Source organism: Gopherus flavomarginatus, chromosome 3, assembly GCF_025201925.1.
Source record: "Gopherus flavomarginatus isolate rGopFla2 chromosome 3, rGopFla2.mat.asm, whole genome shotgun sequence".
In the NCBI taxonomy this organism is placed as follows: domain Eukaryota; kingdom Metazoa; phylum Chordata; order Testudines; family Testudinidae; genus Gopherus; species Gopherus flavomarginatus.
The window spans coordinates 185,978,245-185,990,871 of record NC_066619.1 but is presented as its reverse complement, the minus strand read 5'-3'; positions in this window follow the sequence as shown (position 1 = coordinate 185,990,871).

Below are 12,627 nucleotides of genomic sequence, written 5' to 3'. Positions count from 1 at the left end.
AGGGGGACACAGGGTAAATGCTCTGAGGCATCAGAGCTGGGAAGGGAACACTGGGGAACAGACTGTATCGGCATATAGAGATAAACTCGACTAGTGTGAAAGGCTTCAGAATATGCTTGCTTGGAAACTAACCCCAATAAACATTGCATTGTTTGCACTTCGGACTTCTGGTCTTTTGCTTTCTGTCTACGTGACAAGAACCAGGGGAGAGGATGAAGGGAAAGTCCTCCAACAGAACTGAGCACTGAGAGATTTAGGTCTAAAGTATCCACTGATTTTGGGTGCCCAATATTGGAGGCCAAGCCTGATTTTTCAGAATACTAACGATTATAGAGCACAGGGTTTCTCAAACAGGGGTCGCCGCTTGTGTAGGAAAAGGCCTTGGCGGGCCGGGACGGTGTGTTTACCTGCCCTGTCCGCAGATCCGGCCAATTGCGGCTCCCACTGGCTGCGGATCGCTACTCTGGGCCAATGGGAGCTGCTGGAAGCAGCAGTCAGTAAGTCCCTTGGCCCGCGCTGCTTCCAGCAGCTCCCATTGGCCCGGAGCAGCGATCCGCAGCCAGTGGGAGCTACGATCGGCCAGACCTGCGGACAGGGTAGGTAAACACACCGTCCTGGCCCACTAGGGGCTTTCCCTACACAAGCATCGACCCCAGTTTGAGAAACCCTGATATAGCACTATGTAAGTTCAACTCCCATTGACTTCAGTTACAATTGTGAGTGTTCAGCACTTCTGTAAACCAGACCTCAGTGTCTCAAGACACAGCAAAAACATATTCTTTCCTAACCCAAACTGCTCTTGCTGCTTTTTTTTTAATTCACCCAGCATGGAAAATTTCAGCCCAAACAGTTCCAGTTTGCCAAAGGTATATGCAATTGAAAACAGGATCTTATAATGGAAAGTTAACTCTAGGAATTAATAACTGTGCCACCAATAATATTGTTCTTCCAATACCAGTGTTTGGCTTCTAAGCCCTATATGACCCCTCTGACACACGGCAGCAGAATTCCTAGGCTTTGCAGGTCAATTTCCCGGTGGAGGAGAAATCGGTGACATGGAGCATATACCAACTGTATTCTGTGTGACTTGCTTTATGTATACATATTCACAAGTCATGGAACAGAAGCATTCATAAGCAGCATAAACATTTGTCATAAACAGATAAGTAGGAGTTAATAGAACAGAAGTGCTTCATATCTCTTTGCCTGGAAAGGGTTAACAAGAACAGTGAGCCTGGCTGTAACCTGACCAGAGGACCAATCAGAGGACAGAATACTTTCAAATCTTGAGGGAGGGAAGTTTGTGTGTGTGCTGTTAGTTTTTGGCTGTTGTTCACTCTGGGGGCTCAGAGGGACCAGACATGCAACCAGGTTTCTCTCCAATCTCCCTGATACAGGTTCTTATAAGTTCAGAATATTGAGTACTAGATAGATAAAGCGAGTTAGGCTTATGTTTGTTTTCTTTATTTGCAAATGTGCATTTGGCTGAAAGGAGTTTAAATGTGTATTTGGCTGAAAGGAGTTCAAATTGGTATTTTGCTGAAAAGATTTTAATTTGTATTTGTATACTTAGGCTGGGAGGGTGTTCCCAGTGTCTACAGCTGAAAGATCCTGTACCTGTTCCATTTTAAATTTACAAAGATAATTTGTACTGTTTTTTCTTTCTTTAATTAAAAACTTTTCTTTTTTAAGAACCTGGTTGTTTTTTTTATTCTGGTGAGACCCCAGGGGACTGGGTCTGCATTCACCAGGGAATTGGTAGGGAGATAGGAGGGAAGAGGGAGAGAGAGGCTGACTTCTCTCTGTGCCAGGATTACTTTATCTCAGGAAGAGTCTGGGAGGGGGAAAGAGAAGGAGGGAGGAAGGTGAATTGTCCTCTCTGTTTTGTGATTCAAGGAGTTTGAATCACACAGTGATCTTCCAGGGTAACCCAGGGAGGGGAAGCCTGGGAGAGGCAACAGTGGGGGAAAGGGTTTACTTTCCTTGTGTTAAGATCCAGAGGGTCTAGGTCTTGGGGGTCCCCAGGCAAGGTTTTGTGGGGACCAGAGTGTACCAGGCACTGGAATTCCTGGTTGGTGGCAGCGCTACAGGTTCTAAACTGGTAATTGAGCTTAGAGGAATTCATGCTGGTACCCCATCTTTTGGTCACTAAGGTTTAGAGTGGGGAATTGTACCATGACAACATTCCAGAAATCTCAGCTCACATACCACTTCCTGGTTCCCAGGAAGCTATTCTGCCCCAACAATTGACTCTAGATAGAGAGATTAAGGCAGAGATTAAACTTTCTACTATCTGCCACAGTTACTCTAGTAAGACCTTTGCATAACCAAGCAAACAACAATATTGTGTTTCCTCAAACACTAAGAACCTGCTCACAAACTAGGACAAAGGACTTGTATGACTGACCCGTCCTCAGCTTCTACAGACACCTTTACCTTGATATAATGCTGTCCTCGGGAACCAAAAAATCTTACCGCATTATAGGTGAAACTGGGTTATATCGAACTTGCTTTGATCCACGGAAGTTTGCAGCCCCGCCCCGCAGGAGCACTGCTTTACCACGTTATATACGAATTCATGTTATATCGGGTCACGTTATATCATAAGAACATAAGAATGGCCATACCGGGTCAGACCAAAGGTACATTTAGCCCAGTATCTATCTACCGACAGTGGCCAATGCCAGGTGCCCCAGAGGGAGTGAACCTAACAGGCAATGATCAAGTGATCTCTCTCCTGCCATCCATCTCCATCCTTTGACAAACAGAGGCTAGGGACACCATTCCTTACCATCCTGGCTAATAACCATTTATGGACTTAACCACCATGAACTTATCCAGTTCTCTTTTAAACGCTGTTATAATCCTAGCCTTCACAACCTCCTCAGGTAAGGAGTTCCACAAGTTGACTGTGCGCTGCATGAAGAAGAACTTCCTTTTATTTGTTTTAAACCTGCCGCCTATTAATTTCATTTGCTGACCTCTAGTTCTTGTATTATGGGAATAAGTAAATAACTTTTCCTTATCCACTTTCTCCACATCTGATCCACTTTCTCCATATCACGGTAGAGGTGTACCACAACCCTTCATTATTCAGTATCATCCTATATGATTTACACTACTCACCCAAACTTTCATTTCAGTGGGGCCCAACATAGATGCAGAGAGCTGTCACATGGTTTTGTTAGAAGGATAAGGGCTTTACATTTGGAAAAACATTAGGAGGAAAAAAGAAGTGTTATATTTCATCCTGAAAGTCAATGAGAGTTAGTTCCCTAATTCATTGAAGTGCTTATGAAAATCCCATCCCCAATGCTGCTCTCTCTGAGCCTTCATCTTTACCCTAGCAGGATGAAGTCCTTTCTTTGTATTTTAGATGTATTGATAGAAGATAGGTCTTTTCAGTTAAGCAAAAACTCCCACTTTCTACTTGAAAAGCCTGACAATATATGGACAATTTTATGCCATATGTAATACATGAAAATATAAAAGATAGTGCAACTTATCATCCCTATTATTTTAATATCATATAAGTAATGTTGATTACATTTTCCAAGTTAATAATAATGCGGAAGCCAATGTATTGCTCATGCTTGTCATACAAAAGGCCTCACAGCTGTTAATAGAATTGTGAACCATATGGCAGACCGCAACCACTCAGGATAAATTAAACCTTAGAGTTTCATTTTCCCATAGTATGTTTGTGTCAGAAGAATGATAACCTCCAACTAACTTTACAACCTGTTCTACAGGAAGGTTCAGTTTAAACGGGTCTACAGGACAACACACACTGTAGAGGTTTGTGAGCCGGATGAAGAAACATGGGGACTGCATAACAAATGCAAATGTTTTGAATACTTTTACATTCTTCTTCCCCCTTCAAGACCACCCTTATCCTCTTTCACCACTTCTTGATCCCTCCTACCTCTTAAACTAGTCCACATGTAGATCTACTATGTTTCTACAAGCCTTTTTCTCCCCCTTTAATTAAACCATTAGGTTTCTGGACTATTGCCATGTATAGTAAATTGAAATGCATTTAATTTGCTCATTCATTTGTCAATAGAAACATGACAAGTCACAGATGTCCAAACACTGTAACTCCCTATATCCAATAGGAAGAAGGGAAGGTTGTAAATAAGACATTTTTTGTTATTATTAGAAAACATAACAAAGGTTAATTTAAGATGCTGAGGGAGGAGACTGTAAGTATCTATAAGTAGGTACCACATCCTGAGGGCATTCAATCATTTAATATTCATTTTACACAGAAATGGTGTCCCAGACGGCTTAAAAAATATTGCAACATATTTTAGGACCCAAATACAGGGATGGATATTTTTAAAAAGGGGATTTAAAAACAAAACAAAAAATATAAACCTAATATACGTTTGAAATCCCAGTGGTAATGTCTTTGCTTTCTATACATACTTCAGCAAAGGTTTGAAAACAGAAATCTAGCATCATTGTTGTCAGACAGGACACAGAAAGTGAAATTGGCTACACAGCAAATGGAACTCTACCATAGAGTGTGTGCCCTGCTTATGCACAGAGTAAGTATAGCCTAAATAATGTACAGTACATTAGACTTTTTTTTTAATTTTCTCCACTTTAGTAGTCTAATATGATATATGCAGGTAAGGATTTATATGTGCGTGAGAAATACATGCGTGACTACTGACAAATGAAGACAGATCAGACCCCAATCAGTGTGTAGCCCTATTGTGACTGCCTTTTATTAACCTCCCACATACTTGAGGAGTTTGTCTTTTACACTTTGGCAACACTTGTACAGATTATCATGCCATTAAAGTTCCACTGATCTGTACATTAGGTGTGTCTGAACATGGATGAGTTTCTACATTCAGCAGGTTGGATTTTCTTTAGCGGGAGTTAAGGACATCTTGGGTCCAGTTCCCCTCCCATTGAAGGCAACATCAAATCTTCCACTGATGTCAATGGAAGCAGAACAGGGAGTTAACAGCGCTCAGCACCTTCCAGAAGCTGAGTATAAAAGTACAGTATCTCTAGCCACAGTGTGGGTTTAATTCACCATAATCAATTCTAGTTCTAGGTTATCAGATATTCAGTATCCCGGGTTTAGAAGTTTTCAGCACCAAAGGATACCATGGAGGTTGCAGAATTTGAACATAACGTATCCTCCCAAAAATGTAATATAATACAGATGCTCATAAGAGGTAACATACTCACTGATAATCAATTTCGAGGTTTCCGCTGAGCTAAAAACTTTAAATTTGGTCTAGGTCATTTATTTCTGGCAACTGGGTATAGAAAATAAACTCAAATCTGATATTTGACCACTTAACCAAAATGTCATTTATTTATATTGGATTTCATCCTTTTGACTGCTTTTTTGTGTATATTAAAGGGGTAAAAATTAAGGCCTTCCTTTCAGAGAAGTGAAGGTCATCTCACATCACCAGTTCCATCTCCCCATAAGTATATTTATTGAGTAACAAAAAATACATATCACCATTTCAGGGTGCTGTTAAAGAGATGTATTTCCTCCTCAGCAGTTGTATGCTGCACTAGGGAATATCTGATTTGGGGCTAATATTAGAGAACTAGTGGCAAAACACTGGTATAAGTAAAGTGACCTCAACCCACAGATTGCCTCAGATGTTAAACAGACACAGTAATAACAAGCTCTTTTGATACTAATATAACCTATCTACCAGTTTCTCAGTGTTTTATAGACTTGTGAAATCATTTTGTTCCAGTTTTGCCATATACTGGAAAATCATAAGCAGCGTTGGTTGTTGAATACCTGGTCATTTAAAAATATGAGCTAGATGGTTAAAAGTACTTTGTTTTTCACAGGCCCCTTTTTGATTCAAATAATAAAACTAAATGATGTCACAACATAAAAAGTCAGAGCTCACAAAAGGCAAATTTGTGCACTTTGGCACTAGCCTAGCACTCAGGAGATGAAGGTTCAATTTGTGGGCCCAGCGCCAAACATATTTGTGGGCCTCCATGGGAGCAATGGAGCATGTTGGGGGGAGGTCGTTCCCTGGACCAAGGCGCTGGCCAGAGGCAATGGGGCATGGCATGGTGGGGACACCCCCACTCCACCCAGCCCAGTGCAACGGCACTATTTAGAAACTGGCTGTTGCCAGACGCACACTGGCCCACTCAGCCTTTTGCTGCCAATGTGCCTCTTCCCCTTGGGGGCGGGCTAATACCACACCACACTGCCCTTCCCCCACCCCACCCAACACCCCACAGATGCCAATTCTGTGGGTGCTCCAGGGTGCTGAGCACCTACCAGCAGCCCTGCCAATCAGCTCCTCCCCCTCACCCCCCAGCATCTCATGCCTGCCGCTGATCAGCTGTTCAGCAGTGGGCAGAAGGCACTATAGGGAGGGGGAGGAGCATGGTCAGGGAGAGATGGAGCGTGGGTGAGGCCTTGGGGGAAGAGGGGGAGTGGGGGCAGGGCCTGGGGCAGAGCAGGAGTCAAGCACCCCTGCGGATATCAGAAAGCCGGCACCTCTGCAACACCCCGACTCCCTATGGTCAGCACCCACCCAACCCCTCCCCCCTTTGACCACAGCCACCCAGCACCCCATACATAACTACCACTCCCTAGTGCCCCAACACACACATCTTCCCCACCCACTCACAGCCCAGCACCCTACTCCAGACTGCTCAGTGACTCACTCCCCCACACTCTGCCACCTGGTCATATTCACCAGCCCTGCTGGGAGGCGACTGTGTCTGCCAGGCTGAGAGCTGGCAGTGCAGCCAGGGCTGGTCCCGGGGCAAGGAATCACTCCAGCCCCTCGGGAGTGGCACAATCAGCCAGGGCAGGGCCTGTTCTGCCCAGGCTTCCTCAGGACCCACTTGCCCGGAGGGGCTCAGCCAAGCCCCCACACATTATCCATCCCTCCCAACTGGCTAGGCTTCTGCACCAGTCTCAGACAGCTCAGCTCTGGGGAGATGGGGAGTGGCACAAGTGGTGGGAAGCAGAGACTGCCCAGAGCCGGAGGTGCATTGGGGTATGGCCAGGGGGCAGAGAGGAGCCGGTGGATGGGGCTAGAGGCAGAGAGGAGCACGTGATGGGCAGGAAAGAGATAGTGGGCTGGCGGGGTCTTGGGGCGCAGTGCATAGGAAGCAGGCTGGGGCCCGTTCTGAGCATGGGCCTGGCTCCATGGCACCACTGGTACCATTGTAAACCTGGCACTGCTTCCATTTAGTGTCTTTGTGCCTCAGCTCTCCATCTGTAACAAGGGAAATACTATTACCCCGACCTCACAGGGTGATGTGAAGACAAACATGTTAAAGATTGTGAGACACTCAGATGTTGTGGCAATGAGGGCCCTATAAATACATAAGACAGACAGACAGACAGATCAACTTTGATAATTATGTCTGCCTGACAGCAATAGCTATGGATGGGCTTTTCAAAGGGACCCTTAAGAGAGTTAGACACCAGAGCTGTGTGAATAACTGATTTTTCAATTATTCAGCCAAACAGAAAACCAATAATTAAAAAACAGTGATTTCAGGTTGATGCAAAACTATTTTATTTTTAATTTTAGGGTGAATTATTTTTTTTTTAATTATTTTGGATCTATGGTAGAGAGCTAAGAGGGCCAGGCATCCTAGTGTTTAGAGCGCCCAACTTCTAGCCTCTTACCTCTCTGTCAGGGCAGTAGAGGTGTCTGTTCCTGACCGTATGCCAGTGATCTTCAGTCTTCTACCCACATCTGGGTCTTAAGGGGCCATGGGAGGGGGACCCAGGCCCTTCCTCTCCATTGGGTCCCAATCCAGGGCCCTGTGGGAAGCAACACTGGCAGGGTGCTCCCTGCAACAAATCTAAGTTGCTTCCTTGGGCTACTTCCTCCTACCGATAGGCCCTTTCAGTCTGGGGTGTGGCCCCTACAATCCAAAACAATCACAAGAATCCAGAGGAGGAGGGTCCTGCCAGACCTGTGAGTCTTCAAAGGGGATGGTGGTTACCAGCTCTGTGGTTCCCTCTCAGGTTCACCTCTAAGTCTGGCTTCCTAGAGAAGGATTTCTTTCTCCTGCAGCCTGCCCATTACCTTTTGCCAGGGCTTCTGAGCTCCTTTCTCTAGTCAGAGCATTCTTGGAAGGTCTGGAGGAGCAGAGATACCGGGGCCTAGTATTGCTTATTAACCTCTTCAGGCCCCATCACAGTCGAACTTTTTTGTTTGAGCCAAAACAAAATGTTTTGTTTCATTTGAGGATTTTTACCTTTTTGTAATAAAACTGAAGTAAAATTCAAAAATGAAAAGTCATTTCAAATAAAAAAGAATCTTATAATAATACAAATAAATATAATAAAATATTTTAATTTTCTTTTTTATTATTTCTTTTTAAAATTTAAACCAAAACAAGTTGGCAAAAGTTGACATTAATTGTTTTGGATGCCACAATCTGCAATTTTTGGTGAAAAAAAAGTCATCCAAAAATTGTATCCAGCTCTATTAGACACTTAAATCCTACTGAAAATAAGTAAGAGTGGTGGGACCAGCTGCCTTTGACAATCACAGACATTACTGTTCTGTGTATAACACTGTTCAACCTCTTTTCAAACATTCAGGAAAAAAAAATTTGAGCTGGAATTTCTCCTGGTTGTTGTGAGACCAGATACCAAGTTATTCTTGAAAATGCCATAAAACTCTATTTGGCCACTTTTCAGATAACAACAAAAAGTGTTTTTCAGTATTTTGGACTTTATTTTAAAAAAATGTTTGCGTTCCAATTACTCCAAATCAGCTTCTTTTCAAAATTTCAGGCTTGACAATGAAGATTAGAAACAAGACAGTGTTCTATATTCCGCTAATTTGTGAACAGTGCACAGTGGTTTAATTGGCTTTTTTTCTAGACCTCAACGCTGCCAGTTTCACATGCTTAGTAGGATGCATATACCAATGTGGTACAAAATTGAAAATGAACATGAAATCTAATGATTCCAAGGTGTGTTATATAATAGCCAGAACTAGACAACTAGATACTATGGTAGCATATATATTGAAAAATGCCAAACTTATCTTTTTAAAAAAAAATCTCCAACACTCTCTGAAAGGAGCATCTCTGGGGTGTTTTATGAAAAACTGGGATGGAAATGCCTGGCCCTACTAAAGTTCCTTGGAGTTTTCCCATTGATTTCAGTGAAGGCAGGATTTCTCCCCTCACCTGTAAAATATTTTCTGATGGGTTCAATACTTCTTTCAATTGCCTTCACTCTGACTACTCAGTAGTAAATAGTTAGAGTCATCAGGAACAGATCTTTCTGATTATCTTCCACTTTAGAAGTGCATATAGATAACATGATGTTTCACCTGAGTGAAGCTACAAACAGCAAAGCAGAAACTGTGACTTGAGACTCCAATCTGACAATGCCGTGTTCACCAAGAGGCCCCACTCAACTTCAATGGGGCTGTGCGTGGGCACAGGGGTGCAGCCTCATGTGTGTCACAGTTCAGGTGCAGGGCCAAGATTTGGCTCTTTTCACCATTTTGTGGACATTATAAATTGTAATTGTATTTTGCCTAGTGTAGTTTCAGAAATGTCACTAAGTTAAAAGCAGTTTTTCCAGGACAAAATCATGTTTTATGGAGTAAACAGAGAAAGGGAATTATATAAGACTTTTCTAAGTTCAGTAGAATATGCAGATGTTGACATTCCAAGTTTTCTTTTGAAAAATCACAGAAAAATGTTTAGTTTTTTCCCCAAAAATTCACAACACACAAAATATCAGATTAATTCATCTTTACAAATTAAAGAGGGTACGAGTCATACGTATGTTTAATGCTTTAGAAGATTTGGAGTAACTTCTGCCGTATTCAATAATCTTTTCAAATGATTCTGGAATGGGCATGGGGAAAGTACTGTGCTAATATTAGGTATAAGGTGTCTTTCCCCTTCCCTGTACCTCAGCTTACTGCTCTACTATGACACAGACAGAGTTTAGTCTTTTCAGGGTGTGTGTATGAAAACACAAAGTTCACTCCTTATTTAATCCTTGAAACAACTGAATATTCTCTTTTTTAAAGACAACATTTTCAGTGAATTTTGCTCAAGGTTTAGAACTTGTTACTATCACAAGTCCAAATGCAAAATAGAATTCTGTGTGTGCATATACACACACTCCCCTAGGGCTCCTCTCTGGAAGGAGTTACCTTTCTGACTACATGGCATGATGTCCAAACCCTTAGTCAGGCATTCTAGCTCCATAAAGTTGAGAAACAGTCTTCTTTAAACTCCCCTTGAGCCCTTGCTATGACAGTCTTCATTTTGCACAGCCTGCAGCAATTTTATTTGTCTTCTTCTCCAATCCAATGAGGGAGCCTACAGTCTAATCCAACAAAACTGACAAAGCCCCTAGAACACAATCCTTACAGAAGATCCTGCTGGTTTTTGTTCCCCAGTCACTAAGCTCTTGCTCCTATTTATAAACTCCTTCCCCTCTCTTTACATTCCCTTTGGTTCCACTCAGAGAGGTACTCTGGATATCCTTCAGGTTGCTTGACCACAATGGAAGAAACCTAAGTAACTTCAAACTACTAACTAGCATACATATTGCCTGATGCCTTTTTTCTTGGTAATTCTGGCCCAGAATAATCACCCCACCCAGCTCCGGCAAGTCTGCAGACACAGAGTATCCCAAAACAAAAACAAGAACTATGTATCCTCCCCACTCTGTCTTCCCTTATTTACACTACTAAACACGGCAATGTGCGGTTTTACTTCCTCAAGAGTGTTTGTACCATTTGATGGAAAATTGCTTGTTTGCTTTTTTTGCCTGCTGCTTTCTAATAGGGCATGATCCACACATTATTTGCACAATCCCTACTCAGACTCGTCCTATTGAATTTAATGGTACTGTTTTTCTTAAGGACTACTCACATGAGTATGGATTTGCAGAATTAATGTATTGTACTTCCTTGTAAAAAGCTGAATGGCCTTTGTAAATGCTATAACTCATTCTCTCATATTCTATGTGTATGTAATGTATTATTCTAATTTTAATTCTTAGGTAAGAATTGGCATTTCAAAGGGTTGAGCCTTCTGAATTCTGTTCTCCAAGCATATTATTGCTTCCAGTTCACCTTCTTAATCTGTGCTTTAGGAACAGAGGATATTCCAAGCATTGCCTTCAGCCTATTTCTTTAACCTCTCTTGTATCAGATATTAAACAATAATGCTTGTAGACTTGAAGAAGAGCTCTGTGTAGCTCAAAAGCTTGTCTCTCTCATTAACGGAAGTTGATCCAGTAAAAGATATTGCCTCACCCAACCTTGTCTCTCTAATATTCTGGGACTGACATGGCCACAGCAACACTGCCAACAATGTATGAATTTGTGGCAGTAAACCTGATTTTCCCAACTTTTGTGTTTGGATCATGATGTTGATACAGCTTCAAAAAAATAGCTTTACAAATGTTTCTCTCTTTTAGTGCTGTTTTTATTTGCTACCATTTTCAACACAGGCTGGGTGTGCCTGTTCATCAGTACTGTTTTTTATTACAAACTGCAACACAAGATAAATTTCTCTCCATATTTGTGAAAGCCAATGATCAACTGGCTACTTTATTTGTGTGGCATGGACATAAATTTAAATAAACTCCTCCAACACATGAGAGCCAGTTTTACAGCTACTGCTGGATGGCAGCTAATAAAAATAACATACTAACTCTTGCTGTCCCTCTCTCTTTTCATGCATCTCTCTTCAGTCAGAGCTAGGAAATTCCATAGTTAGCCTGAAAATCTGTAGCACTGTGAAAAGCAGGAGAACGCAAGTAAAAGTCTTCCTAGTTTCTTACACCCCAGCCATGTTCTCAGCTAAGTGGCACTGACTGTTGTATTCTTATCCAAGAATTCACCAGCAAAAACCTTGTTCTTTCAAGTATTTAGCCCTGGTTTGTTCTACAATTAGTAGAATTTATTCATTGCAAGATGTACTTGGACACATGCAATATTGGTGCCATCAATAGGTGCACACACTTCTTTCCCTTCAGTTCATTTTTTATTCTCTTTAGAAGACTGGGCAGGAAGACTTGAACAACATTAGCAAAGCAATGAAAAATTATTTTGATAATGAGTGTGAGTGATTCTCAGATAGCAAATGATCTATGAAGCTATGCAGCATTGCATCAAAATGATTAGGGCCCTGATCCTGCAAAGATTTTTGCTGAGTGAAGAAGCTTTAAAAAAATAAATAAATAAAAATTTAAAAAAACCTGAAAAATGTCCAAGGGAAATTCTGAAAAAAAAAAATCTTTTCTCCCAAAATGTTCAACAAAAAACAACTAGTATTTTCCACTATTAAGAATTCAACTGAGTACCAATGTGGTTAAGTATTACAGCTGTGTACAATGTTTGCAATGAAACCTGAAACCATGTAAACACACAACTGAGTTGGGATTTAGTTGAAACTTCGGTGATGTTTGTCAAAAAGTCAGATAAATTTTGTGCAGACCTGAGCTAACTTATGCTTTGAATTGAAATGGTTTTGCATAGTTTTGACACAAAGGTGTTTTCTTTGAGTTTCACTTTGAGATTCCGAGTTCGCTTTGTCTTGAAATTCAAAGCCACATTTATGAGTATTAAGGCTTGTGAATTAAAACTAAAGAAAATG